Raw genomic sequence first — 299 nt, 5'->3', positions numbered from 1 at the left:
TCACTAAAAATTCATGCATTCAAAATAAAAAGAAGCGAATACCACATTAATGGCTCAAATTTGTAATACACATTTATTACTTTTTCATTATAAAATATTATATATGCTCTTAATAAAGGTTTTTATAGAGATCATCTGAGTATAAAAAAACTAGCTTGGCGCATAGCTCGTAACTCTGATACGATTGCTATCCTAAATACTGAGCTAGTCTTTTGACCAATGCAATCATAAAAGTTGAATTGATAAAAGGTAGATTGATTGAAAGTAGTATAACAACAAAATTGAACATATATATATGA

Source organism: Phalaenopsis equestris, unplaced genomic scaffold (genome assembly GCF_001263595.1).
Source record: "Phalaenopsis equestris unplaced genomic scaffold, ASM126359v1 Scaffold000084, whole genome shotgun sequence".
Taxonomy (NCBI): Eukaryota; Viridiplantae; Streptophyta; class Magnoliopsida; order Asparagales; family Orchidaceae; genus Phalaenopsis; species Phalaenopsis equestris.
This window is presented reverse-complemented; position numbering follows the sequence as displayed.